Source organism: Myodes glareolus, chromosome 26 (assembly GCF_982192425.1).
Source record: "Myodes glareolus chromosome 26, mMyoGla1.1, whole genome shotgun sequence".
Taxonomy (NCBI): domain Eukaryota; kingdom Metazoa; phylum Chordata; class Mammalia; order Rodentia; family Cricetidae; genus Myodes; species Myodes glareolus.
This window is the reverse complement of record NC_142051.1, coordinates 40,056,072-40,082,128: the sequence shown is the minus strand read 5'-3', so window position 1 is coordinate 40,082,128 and position 26,057 is coordinate 40,056,072. Positions and strand designations below refer to the sequence as shown.

The following is a 26,057-nucleotide window of genomic DNA, read 5'->3' as shown; positions in this document are numbered from 1 at the left end:
CCAGGGGCTGGCTGTTTTGTGTTTTGCCTTTCTGACCTTCAGGTTGCACCCCAATATCTGTCTCTGGGTTTTTATTATTCATGCTACACATGAAATAAGTTTATATGAAATTGCACACAAAAAAAGAGAGCAGCCAGCATCCACTGAGGTGAAACAGAAGACCACTGTAGCTAGAAATGTCCATCTCACCCATCATCTGTTATAGTAACTAAAAGGGTAACCTAGCGACTTATGATGACAGCACCAGAGTCAATATATGAGCTCATCTAGTAACAGAGGACCACACATGGTTTACTCTACAGCTAACTGGACAACAATGACTTGTACCAAACTAGAGCCTTGGTCTCAGGTAGGGCCAAGAGAACAGACTCCACCCATGCTCAATTTGGATTCCTACTTATATCATGCTATAGAAATTTACCCAGCCATGGTGGCTGGGGCAGTCTGTGGGCATGGATTTCGCCATCCTCACAGCTGAAATTTATATCCCTATAAGCAACCTAAAATCCTTCTGAGCATCAGGGCCTAACCAGAGGGATGCCATAAAACATTTTTTCAGATATACTTTCGGTTTCATGGCATCAGAGGTCACACTGGTTACAAGAATGCATTTAAGACTTGGAGCTGATGTAATCTCCGCTCGGAGATGACTGCCCAGGTAAGGGAACTGACTGAGTCACCTCCCTGGACACTGCCTGACAGATCACTAGGAAAGTACCCTATCTCTTGCTTTGGGGTAAAAGCCCTTGAATGGAAAATTATGTAATGGATAGCTCTTCATATTAAATTTCTTTTCCCAACACTCCAAATTTAAGATGAAGACCCGCAAATCCTGTTCTGTGGCCCACGGTTGCCCCTCTCCCCTGTCAGTCACACTGAACTCCCAGCTCCTCAAGTCATGTGGCTCATGATGGCTATTTGAGGAAGATTCCCAGGCTCTTGAATTGCTTTATATTGTGTTTAATGTGGCCTGTTTGTGAACCACATTGCTCAACGAAGTAGACACCATTTATATACTTCTGATTGAGTTCTATTTCACACAAACTCCCTGAGTAAAGCAATGACAGAGTCTCTGTGTGGCCAGCACATACAACCCAGTGTAGCTCTCGAGTGCACAAATGAACAAGTGAACCTAGCGTGGTACATGGACCAAACTGGGCATGCGGAATCTCCAGCATTCCCTTTGTTCTCCAATCCCCCATTATTTCCCAAACAGCACTCCTCTAGTCTCAAGTTGTGCACTTTAATTCCTAGGTTCATTTGTCTAGGTCCTTCCAGCTGTAAGTTTAACACAAACACGGTATTCAGTTACCATTGATGCAAATCTTCCTAAACATTTCTTGAATAATATATCTACGCCTTGCCTGCAATGTAGTAATTCTTCTTTTAAAAAAAAATGTTATGCTACAAGCACTATAAACAATATCAAAGATAAATAACAAAATACAGAGAAGAATTTTGTGGAAAGCCATAAGAAAATATGAACTCGTGTATGTATGTATGTATGTATGTATGTATGTATGTGTGTATGTATGTATGTATGTATGTATGTATGTGTGTATGTATGTATGTATGTATGTGTGTATGTATGTATGTATGTGTGTGTATGTATGTATGTATGTATGTGTGTATGTATGTGTGTATGTGTGTATGTATGTATGTATGTATGTATGTGTGTATGTATGTATGTAACTAAAATCCTCAGGACTCAGGCAACCCTGTAATAGAGGCAGAAAGGCTGCAAGAGTCCTAGGGAGGAGAGGACATCCATGAAACACGGCCTCCAAAACAGAAGACCGTTGCACACGTGGACCCACAGAGACTACGGCAGCATGCACTAGACCTTCACCAGTCTGAGCCGGATGAAGCCAAGAGGAGAAATGGATGCACACCCCCATCTCTAACCCAGAAGCTACCTCCAACGGATAACCGTTCATAAAGGAAAAATTACTTTTCTCCAACAGACTCTCACTGGCCATACAAACCACTCTTAAGGACAGGTTCCATGAACAAGCACCTCATGAACTCAGTGGCATCTGTAAAGGTTCTTTCTCATAACATCTTGCCAGGGTATGTCTTTCTTTCCTTCTTTCTTATATTTTTAACTTTACAAATCCTTTATGTATGTATTAGGCTTATATTTTTATGTTTTTATGGATTCCTGTGTGTAGAGACATGTGTGTCTGCATTTATATATCTTTCTCATGCTTTTTTCTTTTACCTTTCTTCTATTTTGTCCTATTATTGCTAGTTATGGTTTGTTTGCTTTATCTTCTTTTTTATTTCTTATATATTTGGTTGGTAAGGTCTTTTCTTTTTGTTTTGGAGACAGGGTCTTTCTACGTAGTCCTAGCTGTCCTGGAAGTCACTATATAGACCAGGCTAGCCTTGAACTCACAGAGATCTCCCAAACACTGCAATTAAAGGTATACACCACCATGCCTGGTTTATCTTATTTTCTTATTATTCTTTAGAGGCCTGTTTGTTTTCTAATGAGAGACAGAAAGGGTGTGGATTCTGAGTGGAGGGGAAAAGGATCTCAGAAGAGTTCAGGGAGAGAAAAATCAATCAGAATATATTGTATTAAAAATTCTATTTTCAATAGAGGAAAAATAGACAATAAAATAAAATTTAAAACTGCTAAAAATCAAGGAGACAAACCCTAAGATTTTTTAAAAAGTTAACCTGCAACAGAAAATTAGTTCATAGAAGAAAAATAAAGACACATGAAAAGACATTCAAACTAACCTAAAAGATGCTGCTTTGATCAGGTAGCTCAGCAAAAATCAAAACGTCTGCTGGTGAGCTTAGATATGGGGCGGGATGTATTCTCATCCATGGATGCTGGGAGCATAAACTTGATACTTTAGTCAACAGTAAGTCAGCAAGCACCACCCAAATATTTCAACTTGAGTCTGGAGAGACGGCTCAGTGGTTAAGAGCACTGCCAGCTTTTCCAGATGGACCTGGGTTCAATTCCCAGCACCCACACGGCAGCTTACAACTGTTTGTAGCTCCAGTTCCAGGGGATCTGATCCCAATACACATAATAAAATAAAATAAAAGTTAAATAAAAAAAATTTAAACTCACATGACCTTTAACCCAACCATTCCACGTTGAGAAACCTTTCTAACAAACTTAGCTGCTCATCTCCGCTCTGTTCACACATCCGTCTCCATCCTCACCAACCCCGTCTCCTTGTTAATTCCATCCAGGAAACTGTCCACCATGTTTGGTAATAACCTACCCCCGGAGCGCACAGCACCTAAGGAGCAGCCGCTGCTCACCGACCCTCTCTCAGCAGAGACAAAGGGATTCAACCCCCTTTCCCATCCTCTTGTTCCTATTCTCCTCTGCTTTTTGTTTTTCCTGCCACAAAGCCTTTTACAGAGCCTCTCCCTGGGTCCCCTGGCCCCATGGCCCTGTCCACAGTTAAATACTTCACTGTGACAATGGCTAAATCAATTTCAAGTTACGATAAGCATCTAAGAGACTGATAACAGAACTCTATTAGATCTCTCTTTAAAGCTTCCCCCATTTAGCATGAATTATACACGTGAAGAATAATCATGGTTATCACAAGCACACTACGCAGCAGGAAAACATACACACATATGTAAGAAATACATGGAATTGACACGGAACGGAACAAATCAGTGCTTGCTGGGTAAAGTAACTGTCATGGTGTCATGATTACAGGCTCTAGAGTCATGTAGGGGATGAACCTCTGGGTATGCCTGTGGGTGTGGTCTATTTTGTTAATTGATGCACGAAGCACCATCTTAACTTGGGGCAGGACTATTCCTGGGCAGGACATCCTGGACTGGGGATAACCGGCTGAGCCCCTGCATTCAGTGGTCATTCTCTGCTTCTTGATTACAGAGGTGCAATGCGGTCAGCTCCACGGTGACCATCGCGGCCATGATGGACTATAGCCTGGAACTGTGAGTCTAAATAACCCCCCCTCCTTTGAGCTGATTTAATCAGTACTTCAACACAGTAACAGAAAAACAGAGTAAGACAGTCACTGTCTGCAGGCGTCATACCAAACACTCTTCATATATCATCTCATTTAACGCAGCTGGAACCTAAGAAGTCAGCATCCCCAGTTATGCCCATGCTGATGATTGATGACGCACATCAATTATATGCACATCAATGATGCACAAAGAAACCGAGTCACTCGGTCAAAACCCAAAGGCAAGTAAGTGCCAAGGCCAGGACGGGAACACACTATCTCCCCCAGAGTCTAGACTCACACCACTAAGTGATATTTTCTCTCAGATCTTAATTCTTTAGAAACAAGGTAGAAAGTACTGACTGAACGCAAGCTTGGAGTAGAGGAGAATGTGGATGTGGAATGGGAGGTAGCACGGAACGTGGTGTGGAAACTGTGTGTGTCCAGATGTGTAAAGCGCCATTGGCACATTTATCTGTTAGCTGACTCATCCAGATGTATCAAGGCACAGAACCTGTTTCCGTAGATGCTACTCACCGGCATCCACCCGTCTCACTGCTTTTCCTACCCGTTCCTTCCTTGTTCCCTTCCCTCGGACAGAAATTCCTTGCTAAGCTTCCTGTGGGATTATTTTCCGGTTCCCTCCCATGCCCTTCTCTGAACGGTCTGTGCTACACCGATGGTTATCTGCCCTCTTCCAGGGCTGCAGTTCTCATGACTCCCAGTTCTCCCAGGATGACCCGCCAAAGTGACCTCAGACTCAGGCGAAGGGAAAATCTGCTTCTGTCTTCACCAACTCTCTGGCTTTACAGAGTTTTCACATCCATAGAGCTTCCTCTTATAACCACTTTAAGAATGATATGGCTTTATTATTATTATCTTTATACAGAGTATTCTTTATACAGAGTATTCTAATTGCTCAACAGGGAAAAACACCCACAAGACTCTAAAAGATTAATCAAAAGGAAAATGCAAATAGATAAATCAATTAATTAAGAATAAATTAATAGTAAAAAATGTAAACATATATAATTTGTGTATGAGCTGTTCTCCAAAAGACTCACTGGTTGAAGGCTAAGTCCCCAGTTAGTGAATCCAGTCATTGATAGGCAACTGAATCATGAGGATGCTGGCTTCATCAATAACTCATCCATTAACGAGTTCATACTGAATGTGCTAGCAGGAGGTAGGCCTTACACTTCCAGGAGGAAGTATATCACTGGGAGTATGTTGACCTTGCCCTGAGCACTTCCTTTCTGTCTGATTTGTTTCCCAGCTTTCCTGAGGTGAGCAGCTCTCCTCCCTCCCACCCTCTCTAGCATGGCCTCCATCATGGTGTTCTGCCTTGCTTCCCCCTCAAAGCAGTGGAGCTGAGAGCTTTGAAACCTCTGAAATCACAAGTCACACTAAACTGTGTCTCCTGCAACTTATTGGCCTTGGACATTTCTGTCACAACAGCAAAAATCTGATCAAGATACTACAAAAAGTTAAAAGCTGAAGGGAAGCCAAATATGCAAGCCATGGCAAACACATTCATTTTCTTCTTGTCCTTAGTACTAATCACGCTCAGAGCAACTTCATAGTTGCTAATGATCTTTTCTGTCTCCTCCGTCCACTCCCATCAGATGCGACCCCCGTGAAGATGGAATGTGATTCTTTCCACTGTTGCTGCTTCTGCCTAGAACACAGTTAAATGTTCAACAACCACTCTGGAGTGAACGAACAATGGAAGGAAAGAAGTAAGCTGCTCTGTTTCATCTTACTCTACAACAACAAAACACATTTTCTCCCAAGGTCTAGCCAAGATAGCTACACATATTGGTCCAAATTCTTTAACGAGCTTGAAACACTATCTGATCATAATCTCTCTACACATCTATGATCTATAATCAATATCTATAATCCCAAAGTATGAAAACTCACCATCTTAGCCCCTAAATATGAACTCACTGACAATTTTTTTGGAAAAGGGAAGGAATCAGCATGACAGAAACCACGCTCAGGGGATGAACTAAATTCATCACAAGCAGAATTCTCTAAGCCACTTTTCTACCTACGTGAAAGCCAGCTGATGCACGCATATCCCACTGGTTCACAAAATAAGCATATTCCTTATAACAGCAGAAAGTTAATTGCCAAAGAAAAAGAAACAACTTGTTATTAGCAATAAAACGCCAATGCACCCATGAGGCTTCTCACAGGCTAGACAGTTTGCTAATTAACACCACAATGCTCTCAATCCAAAATCCTCTCTAGGTCTTAAATGATTGATTTGGGTTAGATTTTCTGGCTTGATTCCTTGCCAAGATTTTTCATCGTGTGCTACTGAGGCTTGAATCCAAGAGTCTCATACACACTCTAATGCTAAGCTGCCTCTAACGCATGTGTCTTTCTTGCTTTTTAATTTTGAGACAGTGTCTTACTAAGTTACCCAGGCTGGCCTAGAATTCACTCTGCAGCCCAGGCAGCCATTAAACTTGTGATCCCCCTGCCTGAGGCTCCCGGTTGGATATAATTATGTACCCAAGCCACCAAGCCGGACTCTTTGTGAAGACGTTGACTGCTACAGTAACTAGACAAAGAGGGGGATGAGTGGAAAGTGTGCCTCTTAAGAGGTATGGCCATCTCTGAAGAATGAAGGCCTTTGGTGTAGTTAACTTAAGAAGAGATTTCAAACACATACCCACAACCGACTTTTCCTAAACTGATTATCCCACAACTTTCAAAAGTATAAAGTTTAGACTGTCCAGTACCATTCTCGGTGCCCATCCTCTAAGACAACTCCATTCCTATTCCTTCCAAAACCTCCTCATTTTTGATACATTTCATTAGGTCCTTAAGTTTCTGGGTCACACACCCCTAGTCTGGAATTCCCTTTCTTCTGCCATAGCTACAAGTCATGGCCTACTGGTTCTATGTATGAAAGTCTGTTCCAAAGCTAGGTAATTTATATACCAGGTTATTCCTTACTAGTTTGGAACCTTTTCAAGGACAAGAATTATATGGTTTGTTTGTTTCACTCCTTGGCACATAAAGCATTTTCTTTTGTCTGTGGAGAGCACTCGATATATTCTCATCATTTATTTTATTTAAATTCATGTAGAGGCAAAGAATGTTTAAGGGGTTTTTACATAGAGCATCTAGTGAACTACACCCGGTTCTCTTTATCCTGTTCAGTCTAAGTCATGGAGACACACTGTGTTCATAAATTAACCTCTCCACATAGACCAGACACTGCCACAGGATTTGGATGGTTATTCCCTATCTTGTGCTCAGAGGACTTGGTACTTGCCCTACTGTCGTTACTATGCTAAGACTTGGGGTACAGGGATGGAAGCATAGTCCCCACACTCAAGGAAAGAACACCAGCTAGTTGGGTTTGGACCAATAGAGTTTAATAAGGATGGTATCTAAAGAATTGGTGGGAAATGACTCCTAAGTGTGCTTTCAAAGTTCACCCTGAAAAGAGGGGAGACATTCTAGGCAGAAGGCATATTATGTGTGACTGAGGAAAGTCAAAACACTGGGCATTCCTAAGAACTGCAAATGGTTTGGGAACTCCTGAAACATCCCATATCTGCTTCAGAACAAGGCGAACACAGAAGCAAGAGCCGAACTTTAGGGAGGGTGTGGTTTACAAGAGCCAGGAGCCTGGTCTTTCACCTGCAACCAGTTCCACAGATGTCACTCCACCCAAGCTGTCAACCTAGGGGAAACAGGCAAGTTTTCCCAAAGAATGGAAGTCATTTCACCACATGGCAACCGTCTAAGCTAATTAATTTCTTTTGTTCAGTCAGGCGACAGAACCAGGAGCTGCGGGCGCGTTGGAAGACAGTGAGACCTAGGTTGCAATAACAGCAAAGATGACTTCTTTATGAAAAGAAACTCTCAGTGACGAACTAAAGGTACAAACTGCCCAAGCCACTGGATTCTCTCAGGAATGAGAATAACGGCAAGCAGAACACAGGCTAAGAATCAAGAGAAGGTAGCTGCGTGAAGCCTGAAGAGACAGCGTGCTGAGAAGGTGATGGCTGGACATGGCTGCTTCAGTCATACGTGGAATGCTACCCACAGGGTGGACATAGCATGGGCACAGCAAATAATAATCCAATGTATTAAGTGCATGGAGGAATCGATCCATAAACAGGCATAATCACTTGAATAATTTAAGGGCAAAAGAAAAACCTAATCATAGCGTTTGCAAAATTCTTGAAACGCCCATTAGAAAAGCAAAATTTCAATACCAAAAAAAAAAAAGGCATTACCACATAAACATGAACAAATTACCATAAACATTCCCCGGGTGTGACTCACGCTGACTGGTACAGCTACGTAATTCGCATCAAGTGAGCCTGGGCATAATGGTCACCAGTGAGTTAGTTGCCACAAAGCAGTTTTGTGAGCAATGAATGACAGTGTATGTCAGCTGTGTACTGTGGGAGGGGCCCCGCAACAGGAAGAGAACAGGGTTCCTAACAAATAAAGGAATGTGCTTTGCTCTAAATTCACCTAGTCCGGATGCCAAGCAGATCTTTAACTTCAGGAAATGGCTTTATTTTCTTAACTTGTGGAAAATAAGGTCAGATGTTCCTCAAAGTCATCTCTGACAATAAGACATCAAAAATGTCACAAGGTAAGCAAGTGATCCCACCTGAGTCCTGTTCAGGACGGTTCAAAATTCTTATACGGATTTGAGGCATTCTGAAGGCCACATTCATAACTGAGTTCTGAGAACTTGGCAGTGATGTGGAATGTTCCTCTATATGTTGCGAATATGTTTTATTGCCATTGGGTCATAAAGAAGCTGATTTGACCAATAACCAGGCAGAATAGAGCCAGGAGAGAAATCCAAGCAGAGATACAGGAAGAAGAAGGGTGGAGTCGGAGAGATGCCCACGGTCTCTGGGAAAGATGTGAGGTAACAAGCCATGAGCCTTGTAAAATATAGACTAATAGAAATTGGTTAATTTAGCTGTAAAAGCTAGTTAATAAAAAGCCTGGACTATAGGCCAAACAGTTTGTATTTAATATTAAGCCTCTGAGTGGTTATTCAGCAGGCGGGAGAGAAATGTCCTGTTACATTATAGGATCAAAAGAACGTGCAACCCACATCCTTCAGGGGGACTAAATATGAGTCAAGTATTTCCATTTGATTAGTAATGAATAAATGGAAACAGAACATCTCACTTTTTTTCATGGCTAGACTAGTATCTTCTGAAATGATGTGGCCCAAGCCTAAGTTAACAGACCCAGCCTTTCAGTCACAGGGTCCCCAAAACAAGCTTCTGTGGCCAGCTCACCTTTGATATCCAATCCTCTCCACTGGCTCTCTCCCCACCACGTACAAGAACTCCCTACAGGGCGTCAACAGGAACACTACAAGTAGGTTCTTGATGAATAACAGGTCTGTGTTCTGTGAGAAAGGCTACCAGCCAACTCAAGTCAAAAGGCCACTCAGTAGCCAATGAAGGGTTTAACCCTGATGAAGGCTTAAAGACTTCTAATAGCAAAAAGGTCCACCAAACCTGTCATGATATAGTTGACCAATTTCTTGGCTCTTCAGACTTAACCAACGGTCTGACTGGAGAACCGAATGCTATATATGGGGAGGAATTACCTCCCTTTCGTCTTGCATTATTTTGGGGCTGTGATTTGGTTCTCCTCCAAAGTTCTGCCATCTCCTGCTACCACCCAAGACGTAGAACTTGAAACATAAACATTTATGACAGTCTGGATAGATTACTATTCTACCAAGATGGTGCCCCCCCCCCATGAGGAGGTTGTAGTCCTAAATTCAGTAGGGCAGCGCACGTCCGAAACAGTCACTTACACGGCTTATGAAGCAGCTCTCCTGTTTTACACAGTCAGTCTGTGCTGCCAATGGACTAGTGAGCTCCTTTCAAAGTCGAGCACCATGGTGGTGTGAGAAGTGGTTTTGATTGTTGGCTGAGGAACAGTCCTCCCTCTAAGGAAGCTGATGTGAGGACTTTGTGCATTACCCCCTTTCCTCTGTAAAAGGAGCTTGTGGGAAGGTGAGAAGGGGGGGATACGTTGGCTTAATTATATTGAAAAAGGTAACGGAAAAGACTTCCTAATAACCGCGGCTCGCGCAGTTTCCAAGGGCAGACTGGATCTTATAATCAAACCATTCTACTTTGTATCGCTCACAAACTTTCTCTCTTAACATAAGAACAGTTCAGACAGTAAACATGTCAAAAATTGAGGGCAGTCTAACCCAGGCAGATCTAGAATGCCATTAATTAAAATGCAGAAGTGATGCTATTTCTGGGCCCTTGGTAATCAGCTATGGAAAGTAGTTTGAATGACAACAAGACCTGCAGAACCATACAGTGATACGGGTATTAATGTGGATAGAATCACCTCCCAGTTGCATGGGAGTCTGAGCAATTGCAGTTGGGCTACCTGAAGAAAAGCTGCAACTTCATTCATCCACATACGGTTTTCCCTTTCACTGAGTCTGTCAACGTACCCATATATGTGCCCCACTGAGTTTATCAGTGCACACACGGATGTGTTCAAAAACGGAGAGCAGAAGTAGGGAGGACAGGATGCAGGAAACAAGAGACTAAAAATGGAGACCCGTGGTTCACAATATAAACTGCAGGACTGAGATTAAAGTGTCACCTAATGATAGTGAGAGAGAGGTTTGGATGGAGGCTGTAATTGAGGGGTGTGAGCCAATGAACTACGGCATCTAGACCAGTCTAGAAATCTGAGACCCTTTTGAAATAACTTCAGGGTGTTGTAGCTGCACAGTCATGAAATAAGCACTCAGATAAACCATTGCAGAGACTTCTTCACACTGAGGATAAGCAGTCAACACAGCTTTTTATCAGTTCCTGGGGTTCTTTCCCATGCAGAGACACTGCAAAGGGATTAACATGACAGCCTGCTGTGAGACACAGAAATGCTGACTAGACCGCTCCCCTGATGCAAAGAAATTCCCAAAGGCATGATAGTGAGGTGCTGCAAGTAGGGAAATCCTCTCTCTCTCTCTCTCTCTCTCTCTCTCTCTCTCTCTCACACACACACACACACACACACACACACAAGGCAGCTCTCTAGACAATGCTAGGCAATATCACAGGAAATTTTCTACAGTTCCCTGGGCATGCTACAACTATGCAACTATTAAAATTACAGTTTTAATTTTGTAATTATAGTGAATATCATATCAAAACTAAACAGCATGTCTGTCTATATTCTTGTATATGTGTCTGTGCATATATACTGTAAATATATACATACACACATATATCGTGATTATAATTATGTATGTATAGATATATATGATTCTGATTATTTAGAGAAACAATCTGATAAACAAAACAAAGCAAGCCTAAGGGATCTTTTTGTCTCAACGCTTAAAGTTGCTGATAATTACAATGAAATGTTTTCTAAAGCCATTGAAAACTGCCCGAGGGTGAAGTGTAGAGGTTATTTTCAATCCATCTAAGCTCATTCTAACTCTTTCCACCCTGATGAATACCACAAGTTGCCAACCCCAAGCCCCCAAGAAAATCATTTCAGCTGGAGAGGGGATTAAGCGAAGTAAAGAGCTGTACACTAAAGAATCATAAGAAGAACCAGAGAGCTTGCCAGGCACATCCCAATATCGCCATGAACCACGGCTGCATGCAGGAAAGACTATGTATATCCGAGTTACAACCCCAGGACCGCAGAAGGCTTTAAAGCATCGGTTAAGGATTCCAACTGCAGTCCGCAGGAACAATCCCCTGTCCCTTCTACTGCTAAGAAGACATCTGAACACTCACTCATTTGCTCCTTCTTCTCTCACATGAGTTTGGAGGGACCAGATAAACATCTACATCGTCGAGCCATTGAAATGGACGCTTTCAAGCTTTTCTTATGCAAAAAATAATGCAAACAAAATAGAATAATCACCAAAACACAAAATACAAACAGAACACCAAATATATCTACTTTGGACTCAGGAAACAAGATAAAAGAATACAGCATCAAGACTGGCTTAAGAAAAAGGCCCAGACAGTGGGAATAAAAGTGGTGCAACAGAAGAAGGCAGGCTCCAAAACTTCACACTCCAAACTCCCGAGGACCAAGGGAGAGATCAGAAGCTTCACTGGACGGTCCCCCTTGTTTGTCACAAAAATCACACGGATGGGAGGCTAAATTACCCCTGACGGCAACTCCTCCTGGAGTTCATATTCCCATATACAAGAAGACAACCAATGTTTAGCCCCAAAACTTATAAAAAAAATAAAAAACAAAACAAACAAACAAAAAACAGAGGAGAATGACAACCTTGAAGCTTATAATTTGCAATATTGCTTTGACCAACATATTTCATCGTGCTGTGGAAGAGAGGGAGGGGGGACAGAGGGAAGGAAGGAGGGAGGAAGGGAGGGAGGGAAGGAGAAAGGAAGGAGGCAGGGAAAAAGGAAGGAAGGAAGGAAGGAAGGAAGGAAGGAAGGAAGGAAGGAAGGAAGGAAGGAAGGAAGGAGGAGCTCTCTGTAAAGAAAGGCTTCTGCAGTGCATAAGTTCAACAAGGTGAAACTCCAGAAATGCTCTGGGTTTCCTTTGGGCTTCCTGAGGCATCCAGCAGCCGACTTTAAGTTGCAATACTCTCTACAGCCAACCTGGGAGGCCAGGTGGGAAAGGAGAGCACCAGTAAGCCTGCTTTGGCATATTCCACCTGCCGTGCACACTGTCTTCATAGGAAAGCTGACTGCTTTCTCTTGGGAAAGTCTAACCCTTCCAAACGCTCCAAAGCTTCTCTCTCCCAGCAGGAAGGTGAAGCGAGGTTTTCAACTCCGAAATAACGTTCTTCCCATCACTCCCCACTGTTCCTCCAAAGAAGCCACAAGGCAACCGGTTTGCAGAGAACCCAGGGCTCTGAGACTCAGAAGCGATGAGGTCATGCAGTCTACTCATCTTGCCTTGCCAGCGCAGGATTCCTCTCCCTGCTAATGTGCCTGCCCAAGTTGTAAACCCCCGCAAGACACGGGGCCGTTCTGGACCCACCGGCAGATGTTCAAAGCACAGCTGCCCATACACACTCTGACATAACTCACACGTGTGTGCTCCTATTCACCAGAGGAAGATGGAAGTCTATACAATGTTGGCAGGTCACCCCTGGTCCCTCCAGGCTCCGAGAGAGTGCCCCTTAGAACGCGGGGGAATTGTCTCGCCGGAATCTATCAGCCAGCCTGCACGGATTCCCCGTACACTGCTGCAGTTTGCTGGGGAGAACACATTTGCCTAGCTGCTGCTTCAAGGACAAAGAGAGCTAGCACTTATGTTTCCGTCATAGCCAGAGGGCTCAGGTTTATGAAGAAATAAATAAATCAAAGACAGACTACGCAGACAAACGACCCCAGGCATTTTAGTTCACTGGGTCGTCCAGAAAAAAATGACCATGAGAACAGAAGAGAAGCAAAAGGAAGGTCACTAAGCCTAGCTGGGAAGAGAGGAAGCGATCCTTTCCCTGCAGCAGAACAGCTCATTCAATGCAAGCACTTACCATAAAAATAGAAAGAGTCAACAGAAGGAAAAGGGATCCTTCCTCGGTGGCAGATAGGAATTCGCAGCGAACCTCCAGGCCGGCAAAGTGAAGAGAGGCAAGAAACCCTCCACACACAAGTCCTTTTCAGCCTCCCCTCCAGCCAGCAGGCAGCTGTTTGTGCTGTAAAAGAACCCTGAGAAGTCTGGAACAGGACTCTCCGGAGAGAGCAAGCCGGAGTGAGAGCAGCCAGCTGGGGCCAATTTCATCACAATCTCAGAGCATCACGCCCAGGACAGGTCCTCCCCACCGGGTGCAGGGGCGGCTTGGGGGTTGGGGGGAGGACGACCAGGCTAGGCTCTGAGAAGCAACGTTTGGGTCAGGAAGAAGTCTCTTTGGAGTGGAAGGAACTGCCCGTGAGCACATCAGTATTCCATATCAGTTATTGCCAGCAACCAATCAGCCCGGCTAGGGGGCTGTTGTCAGTGTGACAAGAGAGGGGCAGATGACAGCCGGTCCTGGGAGCTGCAGGACAGCTCCCTGCCAGCAACACACAGCAACAGAAGTTTGGCAGGGTTGGCGGCTTGCCTTCTCCCCAGTCTCCGTTAATATCTGCTTGCCAGTTCCCAAAGCCCCACCGTTAGGTTGGCCACTCAGCATCTTCCCAAGGCATCCCACATGATTTCTATGGGAAGCCCAGTAAGTGGGGCACGGTGGCTCCTCACAGACCAGACAGCTCTGACGTGGACCCTCCATAAGGTCACCATGAGTTCAAGAGTGGCACTCTGGACCTGTGCCTCTCTATGGCTGAAGCAGAAGCTAAGGTGGCCAGGAATAGGGCATTCCACATCGTGAACTGAAAAGGGTCAAAGGTCTCTGCAGGAGTTTGGCCCTCCATCTTTGTTAATTTCCTGTGTAATGTTTGAACAAAAATGTTGTTAAACATTTTTACAGTTTAACAGTGTACATTTCTCACTGGCAGCTCTAAGTCAGCCATGATTTAAGACAGGACATACATGCTCTAGGTAAGTAGAATTAATTTGTAAGCACTGAAGTGAGACGGCACAATTTGTATTAGCAGGCAAGAGCCAAGGCCTTTACGGTCAATGAGGGATAATTCTAAACTTCTCCTATTTACTTTTTCTAAAAAACCATCCCTATCACACCTAGAACGCTGGTAACGTATACGTTAAGCTGTGTTTGCAATGATTAAATTGGATCGGGAAGTAGTTTCTTAGGTTAAAGGTTAGTTGAATGAGATGTGAATTTTTTAAATTTGGAAGATGGTTTACGGATCCCTCCTTATCCAAAGAACCAGCTCCCTGTTCCAGTCAGGAGTAAATAGGAAGGTACCGGTCCTCTGTGTTTTATGTGACATTGGGTTTCTAATTTTAGGTCTGTTTTCACTCAGAGGTTGGACATTCTCCGGATAGTCTGTTATGCCATCTAGTCATGGGCAAACTGCAGGCTGACATGGAGAAACCTGAAAAAGAAGAGCTAGGTGCCAAGAAAGTGGTTAGCTGGGCTCCAATGTGAGTCACAGCAGGGGGGCCATAAAAACCTTCCCTGTCAAAGACAAGTCTAGTAAAATGAGAGCCCTTAAATGAGGAAGAAAAGGATGCTCGCCAGGGGAGCCATGCGGACATTAAATAAGAGAAATCTGAGAGACCCAAATTCTGTTTATTGTTCATCCCAGTTCAATTCAAATCAGCAACTACAGAAAGACTATGTGTAAAGGGTGCAGAGATGCCCCCCCCTGCTGCCTTCAAGGAGTTTATAGTCCAACAGGCAAATTTTAATATCCTAGAAAACATTCTTCTTAAATGTTTTTCAAGTGACTCAAGCTGTGAGGCTGACCTTCAGCCTCAAGGCTCTGAATTGGCCTCCTACAGCATTTTCTAGAGCCTAAGCTAGCCTGGGAACATAAACACACAAATAATCTCCATTGTATTTATTTGTGTGTGTGTGTATGGATATGGTGGGGTAGGTGCACACAACCCCAGCCTCATGCACGAAGGATAGCTTGTGAGAAGCGGTTCTGTCCTTCCATGCCGGTCCTGGGGATCGAACTCATGCTGTCAGGTTTTGCAGCAAGCCCCTTTGCTCCCCTGATCCATCTCTCGGGCCCACGTTTAAAACCTAATGTTGGATGTGCTTTAGCTGAGTGTTTGCTTTGATGACCACCAGCAGCTCCTAATGTGACAATGACACGGTCAGCCTATCAAATCGTGTGTTTAAAGAGAGTATTACTTAAAGCTGCTGAATAATTGCGATTAATACTGTTTATAAAACAGACTCGATACCTTGACTGTGTAGGAGGACAATGGAGCATGACAGGGATAATGCTGCAGAAATACAAATTGTCCAATAGATTAAATAATTGTACATCTATATGGCAATTGGGTCAATGAACATGGCACTCTAGGAACTCAAAAGTAATTAATTTTTCAAGTTTGGTCATGTCTCTCTTCCTCCCTCTCCAAATGATGATAGAAATGCCTCGGTTTCAGACAGTGATAAACAACACTTAATTTTGCACTGTACAAACAAAAAATAAATCAGTTAAACTCAGGGTATCGCACTGTTTTTTTTTTGCCAGCACCAAACATATCACAGGTTCCCAAGAAACATCTGTTGGATGGCGATTTGATTGGTCAAGAATCTTGCTAAGTTTCTACAAGTGCCCGATTTAATGTCTTAGATTAAGACTTCTAGATAAGTTGGATTTTCTGTCGAAAAATTGAATTTGTACCAACATCAGTTTAAGAAGGAAAAAAGATGGCTCTTTCAGAAAATCATCTCCAGGAAGTTCACTGGCAATGCCCTCTAAAGCCAGAAGAGAAAGATGGGCCAATGCTAGTCTTTCAAAAACAGGGTGGGCATGGCAACGTTGGGGTCTACCTTTGGTAACCAGCTTAAGAAGTGAAAAGAAAAGGATTACTATTACAAGGGTAGACAGCTGTATAATTCTGTGTATGTGTGTGTTTCCAATTTGTGTGTGTGAACCTAGATGCCATGTACTGCAACATGCATGAGGGTCAACCTCAGATACGGTCCGCGGTCTACCTTATTTGAGGCAGGCAGTGTCTTTTTCTTGTTTTGGTTTTGTTTTCTACCATTATCCGCCAGACTAACTTGCCTGATAGCTGCCCAGGATTCTCCTGTTTCCATACATACATGCTGGGTTGGCATACAGTCCTGCTACACACCCAGTTTTACAGGGGAATTCAAACTCAGGTCCTCCCAGTACTTTTACCCACTGAGCCATTCCCCTGGACCCCCGTTCTATTTTCAACATCAAACCCTATTAAAGGAGATGTGAGAATCAAAGAAATTTAAATATCATTTTATCAGCTGATGGTTTTGACAACTTATAATTTGCATAAGGTAACTGTTCCACCGAAAGGTCCCAGCCACCTTGCTAACCCAGCCTCATCCTGGGCTTTACTCTAGGGATGCCCCGTGTCTCTCAGTCTGATATGAGCACTCCTAACCGTGAGCCGTGTGCGCACAGGCCTGGTGAAAGGAGACTGCCTATGTGGCCAATCAGATCAGCCTCAGAACACTTCCTCTGTTCCGTGGAAATACACTGAGGTGGACACAAAAGCCTCCGGGAATGTTTTCTGATTCCATCCAGGTGGCTACAAAGGGGACCCTTCCCATCTGTCACCTCAATTTGAGTGACATTGGATTGAGACAGTCTAAGCTAAGCAAATAAACAAATAAATAAATACCATTTTACTTGAGAGATTAAATATAAACCTTTCATGCAACATCAAAAAAATGATCATAATTTAAAGAAAAAAAACTATTTATATTTATTGGCTTAGTTCCTCAGTTTTGACCCTACAGTTTCAGACCGAGTCACCCTCAATTACTAGAAAACTAGAAGAAAAGAATATTCCAGGAAAGCATGGGATTGACACAGACATTAAAGCCCCATTTCTAATGTCTGAATTGGCCTTCTGCTTCCTGTGGGAGGTCTGGAACATGCAGAAAGAAGAGGCTGACCTGCTACGGGCCACTGACTGGCTGAGAATAATTTCCCAAAGTGCTTCATAGGCGGGCCTTCAGATAGTCAACAACGGTCTCAAATGCGTAAGAGGCATTTGAGGCTCATGGCTATAGCCAGAGCATCCAAGTCTTGAAAAATGTGTTTATTTTCAGCATTCCTCAAGCCTAAAGAATCCCCTGGGATTGTCAGAGATCAAACCGTACGGGGGGGGGGGGGGAATCCATGAAGATCACAGACTTCTCGCTTTTCCTCCTGTTTTTGAAGATAGCAAAGCAAATCAATATCTGACCCGAAGAATGACGGAGTTAGGCTGAGTCCACAGAAGACAAAAATGCGATAGATGGGGCAGGGGGTAATCCACACAGACATGCATGCCAGCGCATGCCGCTAAAACCTTCCTGAAACGTCTGTATGCAATTAGTCCTTAGCTCTCAACACTGACAGTCAATTTGTGGCACTAGTCTTTCTTCTAAGCCATTCAAATGACCTCCAGTCCCTCCCGTGTTATCCTCCCTGTTGCCATTAGCGTTTATTTTCTTCCTCAAACAGAAGCCTATGTAATCATGCCATTCCCTTGTCAAAAGCCAGACACGGTCAGACCAAAGGCAGTTGCTGTCGAATTTGAAATTGAGGGCTCACTTGTGAGCTGGCTTACGTTTGCACGTCTGGTGTCGATTCCCGCCATTATGCCCCCCTACGTTGGATGTTTTCATCACGTCCAGTTGTTCACGATTCCCCGAAGATGCCACTCCCTGGACTATGGTAACCCCGCTCTCCTGAAACAGCCTTCCTTACTTCTTTCTCTCCCTGCAAACACTCCACTCTTCATCCTTCGAGACTCAGTTCACGCTCATCGTCCTGGTCAAGGCGCCACCTTGTCCAAGGTGACTTTAGTGACTTCTGTCCTTCCAGAATGTATTTTTTTTCAGTCTCGTGTTACAACCCCAAATAAATACATTGTACTAAATTAGTGCCTTTGAAACAATGTATTGAGAGCCTTTGATACCCTAAGCATCCGAGGCACACTATTGCAGGATGAATGAATGGCTACCTTTTATGCCTCTTACAGTCAAAAGCACTTGGAGGAAAGCACAAGCCTGTTTCCTGGAAGTCTGCAGGACCATAGGCTTATTAGCAGTGTATAAATATCCCCGCCTTCAAACGGGAGTTTCTGTGGTTTAAGGAGGGGGGCCTTGGATTAGAACCAGAAGAGCCAGCACTTAGCCTGGGCTACCTCAACCTCAACCTCAAAGAGAATAAGTTACATCCTAAATACGCGAGGGCTTCTCTGAGCTACAAGCCAGGTACTGACTGGCAAATCGAGTTGTATAAACACATGATTGCAGACACACTTACTGTCACCAGCGTCTGGCGATTGCTGTCGCCCCTAAGATGTCATCAGTCATCAGAAAATGTGCTCAGACAGTTATCCTAGGCAAGCCAGCCTAGAAGCTAGTGAGTCAGCACCGAAGTCATTCCCAGTTCCTGGCTTTCAGCCTGCTCCTCTAGATTTGGGGTGGAGAGTCTCTGAAAGCTGGGGACTCAGATTCAACCTCTCCATGTGGAGACCTGGTCTCTAAGACCCAAGCCCCTCATCTAGGAATTGAAAATAATAACATATACTTTGGTATATTGTCAAATGAGATGGGATATATAATACACATATCAATGTATATTATTATGTATAAGTATATTAATATATCCATACTTCCATTATATTGGTGAATCTGATAAGCATCCCATGATTGGCTTGGGAAAGGCAGCCTTTCCTTCCTAGTGCTAAGTATCTAACTACGGGTCAGCACTCACCATTATTTCCTGAACTAAATATCAACCTAAGGACCAGCACTCACTGTTGTTTCCTGAACTAAGTATCTACACAAGGGCCAGCCCTCACCGTTGTTTCCTGAACTTGCCAAAAGTCTGTTAAGAGTTTCCTCTGCCTGGAACCACTCTGCCTGAGACCCTGCGGGGTCTCTCCACCCGAAAGTTTTCACGGACAACACCAGTCTTTATCCTCTTTGTTTTTCTTATACCGTTTGTCTAACAAATTTATTTATTTGATGACTTGTTCCGTGTTCACCCTCCGGGCCTCACCGCATGCTCTCCTGAAGAGAGGACCACTTGCTTCAGGCTCCTTATTAACGGAAATATAATATACTTACTCACTAAAATATAATGCATCCTCAATACATATTCCCTGAACATTTATAGCATGGCCAGCATTTGCACAAGTGCTCCTGTGCGCTTTAGAGTTGGAGGAAGTTCTAATTACCTTGGACTACTGAACAGATATAAAATATTGGAAGTCACTTCATAAAAAATAAAACCCAGGACAGTGCCACAATGCTCACGTTCACGCAGGCATTTAATAATTTATGACACTTATCAACAAATACTAAAATGCCATCCAGAGATCGGAGGACTTGACCAACATGATGGCGATTCCAAGCTCTAAAAGAACAGAAATGGTCAAGCACAACACACTGACTGCCACCTGCACAACCGAAGCCCTAAGCAGATGCTTAACCGCTGCCTAATAAATCAGCTGTTTCCTGGATTCTTAGTCCACAGTTTCCTTCTCCTATTTTATGCTAAAATTGTCCTGGCCCCAGCCTATCCTGGGAAGGAATGTGTCTGGTCCTTGATCTCTGAAGTATCAACTAGAACAAATAGTTTTGTGGAGTCCAGCGATCTGGGCTAATTTTTCTTTCCTCCCAGGGGGCTATTGCAAAAGCAAGCTAGACAAAACCCTCCAGGGCCTGATCATAGCATCCCTGCTCCTGATCAGCTCAGCCTTACAGGAGGCCTAATAAATAAATAACCACAGCAATCCTGTATAATATATGAAGGCTACCTGCCCATGGTCATTTCAATTAGAATATTTTCAATTAGCAATAGCATGGTGATTTACCAAACAGGCAGATGAACTTACTTTTCATTACAGGAAATAGGAAAAAAAAAAAGAGAGAGAAGGTTTTAGTTCTTTTTTTTTTCTTAAGAAGATAAAGGCTCCCTAGACAGAATACAAAACCATCTTTTTCTCCCAAATTTGTTCTCTCTGACTTTTCTTTTGTCATTTCTATGCATCGTGATGGACTCTGCTACCTACAGAGAGTGACCTCGGTTGAACTCAACTCTTCCATGAGTAACTGTGTTAGCCCCACTGTCCATATCCCTTCCTAAACCTCTCCCTCCCTCCCTCCCTCCCTCCCTCTCTCTCTCTCTCTTTCTCTCTCTCTCTCTCCCCCTCTCCCTTCCTCCCTTTCCCCCCCTCCCTCCCTCCCTCCCTCCCTGTCTCTCTCTGTCTCTCTGTCTCTGTCTCTGTCTCTCTCTCTCTCTCTCTCTCTCTCTCTCTCTCTCTCTCTCTCTTTCTCTCCCCCATCCTCCCCATGAAGCCAATGCCCCACTCCAGTTACCAGTTTTCCTGGCTTGAGCCTCCCTCAGCGCTATCACCCCTGGCACTGCTCTCTGTGCAGTCTGGAACAGACACCACCACGTCTTCCCTTGCAGCAGCTCTCCCTATTTCTTCCTTCTTCAAGCATGCTCCTGGTTCCAGCACGCCTGCGACTCCTCTCCTCCCCTTCCTGTGGCCATCATGCCTCAGTAGTCTCTTCCCGTCATACATGTCCTGACATCCAGTGACCTGGGACATTCCTGACTTCTCCTCATCCCTGGGAACTCTTATTTTCTAAGACCCAATTCAACCATTTCTAGACCCCCCATTTAAAGGATCCCCTGATACTCCCCCCCACATCTGAAGAGATGAAGTCACCCCAGATTTTGGCACTAATTGTACAGCAGTATAACTGCTGCAAGGGATGGAGGAACATGCTGGAATCTCAGCACTCAGGGGGCTGAGGCAGGAGGACGGCTGTCAGTTCTTGGTCAGCCTGGACTGCAGAGTGAGATCCTGCCTCAAAAACAAACAGACAAAAATCACAGAGCGGCCTTGGTATGTGCTTCCTACAAGGAAGTCCCAGCCTTAGTCATCTTCACCCCCCCCCCCCAGAGGAACTTTCTCTGGAAGCACTTAAATAAATGGATATAAAAAGCCCTGGCTTCTCCGAGTATCTGGCTCCCTTGTTAGATTGCATATCTTCTGAGAGCTAAAAGAGAATCTTACCTGCCTTTCCAACCACTCAACTCATTATGATACTTAGAACATATGGGTACTTAATGCATACGTGTGGAATTGCTTTGCATATGATTGGCCAAAAGAGAAAAAAAAATTGGCTCCATGTATTAAAAAGAAAAAAATTACTCTCTGAACTGATTCTAATTAGCTCATTTTTTAAAAAAAAATTAAAATCTCTCATTTTTCTCCTTTGTAAGACACCACAGGCATTAATTCATAAGGATACTTCCTCGGAAGCTTCTGGCTTTCTAGGCTAGCCCAACTAATGGAGACACCTTGGGGCTAATGAGACACTGCACACATGCCTTCTGTTTTGAACCGCCTGGTGCAGAAAACGATATGGACTCTGGCAGGAGGGAATTCTTTGAGAGATCTTACGACTATTTAAGTTGAGAGTGGAGAGAGCCCCACCTCCTAGAGAAGAGAATTTCACTCTCAATGTTCCTGGGCAGCCAGTAATTTCCCAACATAAGCGTCATTATATGAGACGCTGCGGCTATAGATGTGGCTTTAGGAAACAGGACACTATCTGAGTGTCCAACAAACTCTCCACAACAGCCTCGGGGTTACATAATTTCCTCCCCTCTTCTCCCTACCTCGCAGGGAACAAGCTGCCACGGATCCAAAGAACTGGAGACAATAAATCTCACACGCACAGAGTTGGCTGTAGCAGCTATCAGTACATAAAGAATAGTTTAATGTTAGTCTGGTTAAATTCACCAGGCAGGAAACCCACTCATTAGATGGCAGAGCTCTCACCAAAGGGACTGATGGCCAAGAGTTGAAGTATGCCTGCTTCCCCTGGCCTTCCAGCATTGCTGGCACACTGCCAAAACCTTGGGAGTGAACTGTGACATTGTTACTAGCCAAGTGGCTTTCTGGTCTCCACTGCCAATTGCTCAGCAACCAATTTCAGTTCTGCTATTTAAACCAGGAGGTAATAGCAGAACCAACATTTTAAAGGACCATGCTATGCTCAAGTTTTGATAAAAATTAAATTAGTTCATATACCAAGCATTCCATACCTTTAGGGGGATTCTTCTTCACTTATGAGTTTGTAGGAGTCCTTTGAACCTCTAACACAAGCACACCTGCATTGCAGGTAAGGGTGAGAGATGGTGCAGCCATTTGCAAGACAGTTTGGCAGCTTCTTACAAACTGAACATGCTCTTATCATAAGGCCCAGCGGTCATGTGCCTTGTATTTACCCAAATGAGCTGGAAACAGGTCCTCACAAAACCTACACGTGCATGTTGACAGCGGCTTTATTCATAATTGCCAGAACTTCCACAGAACCAGGATGCTCTTTTGGAAACGGATAAATAAAACTGCAGCACATCAAGACAACAGAGTAATATTCAGCATATATACATATATATATGTATATATATGTATATATATATGTATATATATGTATGTATATATATATATGCCATTGAGCTACAAAAACCTGTGTGGAGAGATCTTAAATTTATATTACCAAACAAAAAAACCAGTGTGAAAAGGGTGTATACTGTCCAATCCCAACTATGAAAACAATAATACCAACAGTTGCTAAGGACTAGGCAAGGGGTGAACAAATGGGACACAGAAGATTTTTAAGTCGTTGGTACCATTCTGGGTGATATCACAGTGATAGGCACTGTGTCTCTAACAGCTCATCCAAACTCATGGATGGTGTAATACAAAGAGCCAAGGCTGGTGGTTCCAGCGAGGTGAATTGCGACACCAGAGCCAATCTGATACGGAAGCATTGATGGAGGAACTGCGAGGCATAGAAGAATAACTATTCAGTTTTGCTGCGAACCAAACAGGTTCCAAAATTAAAGTACAGGGGCTGGAGAGACGGCTTAGGGGCTAAAAGCACCTGTCACACAATTGTGAGAGACACTTGGATCCTAGAACCTGCATAGCAAGCCAGGTACGCTGTGAAGACCTTTAACTCCACCTCTGAGGAAGCTGATATCCTCTTCGGACTTCACATCCCGTCTCCGCCCCGCCCACTGTGTGTGAGCGTGCGCATGCTCATACAAGCAATTTCGGTTGTCTTGTGAAGCATATACAACTGGAAACACAGAAGGTTCCAGAGAGAAAGTGGAGGGGGAGGAGGAGAGAAGAGGGGAGTGAGGAAGGGAAAAGGAAGTAGGAGGAGTCAGAGGAAGGAGATGGGAGGGGAAGAGAAGAAAGAGGAGGGAGAAAGAGAGCAGAAGAGGGAGGAAGAGATGGGCAAAAGGGGAGAAGGAGGAGGAGAGGAGGGAGAAGAAAAAAGGAGAAGGGAAGGAGGAAGAGGGAAAAGAGAGGGAGGGAGGAGGGTTAAAGTATTCTCTTTTCCTCCAGATAGTAAGGGACAGTCTAGCAGCTCACTGAGGCAGTCAGCGCTGTTTCAGACCTCCACAGACTGTGACTATAAGGGAAATGGAACGCTCCAGGGATAAGGTTCCCTTGTTGAGACCCAACAAACCACAAAGAGCGCATAGTGAATTCTACGAAGACCATTCTAACCGCAATGGAATCGACAGGAAGGAAATGGCTATCCAGAGGAGGCAACTATTCACTGCGACCATAGAAAGTGAGGAGGAAGTGAGGACAAACGGTAAGAGGAGGGTTGGGGAGGGGTGCCCGTAAGGGAACCCGTAACGTCCAGTAAGGGGGGACGTTAGCGGCTGCCTGCCAGCAGTCGCAGTGTGCAGGTAAACGTGATGCCCAACTGTGCCCGCTTCCCTGCTCTGACATAGCCATAGCTGTACGATAGAGACGCAAAGGGCAACCAGCAACTGGGGGAGGAAGCCACACTGGAGCAGGTAGCAGAAGTGATGAGAGGCTGCATCTCCTAAAGCCATAACCAGAGGCAAGAGAGAACCGGGCCAAGGTCAGAGTCACAGGTTCATTCATGCATTTGACAAGAATATGCCCAGAATCTGCCTGTGACTCTGCAAACACAGCAAGACGAGGGATTTAGTTAAAGGGCCTGCTGGCGATGAAGCTGCATGCAGCCCTGAATGTTAGGTTGCTTTGCTGTAGGTAGCCACAGCCTGGTGGGATGGAGGCTCCGGGCACTGTTTACGCTGCATCCCTTGCTCTTGCCAGACTCCTTAAAGGGGAGGCTGTGAGGGTTCTTTGACGTCCTTGTATGAAATTTAGTAGGTGGAAATGCGGTAGAGATAATCTTCCTGACCTTCATGCCCTGTTTTCCACCTTGACAAGATCAGAGAGACGTGTGCCTTCTTGACAGCACCATTCTACAGGGTGTCAGCAGCATCATGGGAATCGTCTTCCCGAGTGAAGAAGGCACGTACTGTAGATTAGACCTGGAATGCCCCGGAAGGCCTAGAAGCTAAGGACTTACTTGGTCATGAGCCTGTGGCACTATTAGAAAGTGTTGAAACCTTATGAAGTCGGACCTGCTGAAATGAATGGAAGTTACTGTAACTGGGTCCCTAGAGGGGACACTGAGACCCCAGCCCTTTTTCTCTCTCTCTTCTCTTCTGGACTACCATGGAATCAACATGCTCCTCCACCGTGGGACCCTGCCATGATGTAGGTGTCACCACTAGCCCAAAAGAAACAGATCTACATGAGTGACAGAATAAGATCTCCAAAACTGTGAGCCAAACAAATCCCTCCCATTTCTCAAGCTGTCACGGGCGTTTGGTCATAACAGCGGAAAGATGGCTGGCACGTCTGGTGAGAGGCATTCTGGGATTCCTGACCCATGGATGGGGACTGTGGCTGAAAGAACTTTAACGCTACACTTCTTACCGAGATTTTAGAGGCAGGTCATGCCTTGACTTCCAAACCTCCACTGATTTCAGAGTCCACAAATCCTCACATTAAAGAGTTTCCTCATCTAGAGTCTTAAAAATAGGCATGATGGCTGAAGGAGGCTGTCTGGGAAGTGAAAAGGGCATCAACAGGAGGGGGAAATGGATCCAAAGGAGCAAAAGGAGACAACAGGATCAAGTGTATTGTATACATGGATGAGTACGTTATATGGATCCCATTCATTTAAATAATTAATATATGCTAATGACAAGGAATGAGGAACTTAAAAATTAGCCTTTATGTATGCAAAATACAAAGAATGACATCTGCGTCCTGTCCTGATTCTTGATTGGTGCAGCCTTAAGAATTAAGCACGGCAGGGGACAGAGCTGTGCTTCAGGAAGCAACGTCGGCCATTGCTTAGAAATGGGGTTGTGGTACCCGGACTGAACGAAACAGTTGTGACTGGAGAAAAATAAAGATGGCAACAATGTTTCACAAATAGAAAATGTACTCTGTGTGCTATGACACAGGAGCCAAAGAGGCAGACCCCTGAAGGACAGCAAATTAGGGTTCCAGCTTGTCTTCCTGCAGCTATGCTAAAACACTGGCCAAAACTGACTTCGTGGAAGAAAGGATTTCTATGGCTTATAGGTTATAATTCCTGATCGAGGAAGTCAG

General features: G+C 44.2%; 1 protein-coding gene across 4 annotated transcripts in view; it reads right to left on the bottom strand.

Annotated features, from left to right (window-relative positions):
- The window catches only part of Ano4 (anoctamin 4), a 319,024-nt gene that overhangs the window by 243,626 nt on the left and 49,341 nt on the right, over positions 1–26,057 (bottom strand). Inside the window, exon 1 of one of the 4 annotated variants that reach the window (XM_087901925.1) lies at positions 13,483–13,991. The exons of 1 other annotated variant lie outside the window; for it this stretch is intronic. The gene's annotated coding sequence lies outside the window, so the exon portion shown is untranslated. Of the gene's footprint in view, positions 1–13,482; positions 13,992–26,057 lie in introns of those variants that run through there. 2 more of the 4 variants (XM_085683402.2, XM_087901926.1) reach the window with 2 other exon arrangements.